Below are 1,314 nucleotides of genomic sequence, written 5' to 3'. Positions count from 1 at the left end.
GAAATAGTTTAAGATTCCTTTTTTTTTCCCTAGGTCCTTTTAGTATTATATTTCTTTGGGATAAAACGACGATGTTGTCTAATATCAAAAGTTGTGTAAAGGTTATGCTATGTAAAGGCCTTTCTAAGGTGAAAATTTAATACACTGATGTCAAAGTAACTTTTAATTATATTAATTAGGTGTATTGTTTCACTTGTAATTGTGTAATCAACTTTTTAATAGCTGTTTTTCATTTCTTGCATCTGAAGAATGAAAAATTTTGAATACTTCACAAATTTTCATATCATCCTTGTACAAGTGCCATGTTAATCTCTGTATTGTTGTAATTTTGGTATACAAGCTGCTGAAGAATGTAGTATCATGTAAATTTTAGTAGTTAATGATGAAATATTTATACAGGCTTATATGCTTAGGTGCCTATTTGTAACAAGGAAACTTTATTGTTCCTAAAAATGCTATTGATCTTATTTCCCTAAAATTCTGTGAATAGTTGAAAAAAAATGTTGTTCAGTTGATTGCTCACATTTGCAATTTTTTTGTCAATGACTATTTTAAGTCCTTTTCATTTAGAATTTGATCATATTTTCAAGTATTAATAGCTAAGTCCAAATGAGACGGCTTTTTCAAGTACTTATTTATCCAACTGTGTTAGCTCTGTGGAGCCAATGGATTCAAAGTAAGCCTTGTTTAAGAGCTACTTCTAAGCATATGCAGCTGAGATTTTCCCAAATGAGGTCTTACTGGCACAAATGTCTACCTGAACCTTTACCCTTCTTCCATGTAGGAACAGACCAACCAGAATATCTTACTCTGACAGCATAGATTGTATTAGTGGAACAAAACTAATCTTAGTTACAAGGGATCATAGAGAGATGAACAGTTCAGCCAGAACTGTTCATACTAGAAGGCATTTTATCAAAATATGATTGTTTATGATACCTACCATTTAAAAAGTAGCTAAAGCCAAGAAAGTGAAAAAATGTTCATATTCATGATTACCTAATGTCTTGGCCTGTCTACCTTCCAAACAGGCAGGAACTTACACTACTGCCATTTTATCACCAAATATTTTCATAGTTGCAAGAGAAGTCCATATATTTCTCTTCATTATTAGGCCTTAAATTGGTAATGTTTTTTATTATTTTTATTTCTATTATTATTTTTATTGTGAACAAAATATACAGAGGGGTTACATTACATGGGCAAGATAATGAGTACATTTCTTATCAAGCATTGCAACCTCCTTCTTTGTTTACACTTCACATCCCTTCCCAGCCTCCCCCCGACCCCCAACCAATCCTCCCCCCCCACCAA

At 32.5% G+C, this 1,314-nt stretch overlaps 1 pseudogene; it reads right to left on the bottom strand.

The window, feature by feature from the left end:
- Positions 1–252: 252 nt before the first annotated feature.
- On the bottom strand, positions 253–352 carry LOC122101225 (annotated as a pseudogene).
- Between the last annotated feature and the right edge of the window lie 962 nt (positions 353–1,314).

Source organism: Dipodomys spectabilis, unplaced genomic scaffold (assembly GCF_019054845.1).
Source record: "Dipodomys spectabilis isolate Male_0828 unplaced genomic scaffold, ASM1905484v1 ptg000643l, whole genome shotgun sequence".
In the NCBI taxonomy this organism is placed as follows: Eukaryota; Metazoa; Chordata; class Mammalia; order Rodentia; family Heteromyidae; genus Dipodomys; species Dipodomys spectabilis.
This window is presented reverse-complemented; position numbering and strand designations above follow the sequence as displayed.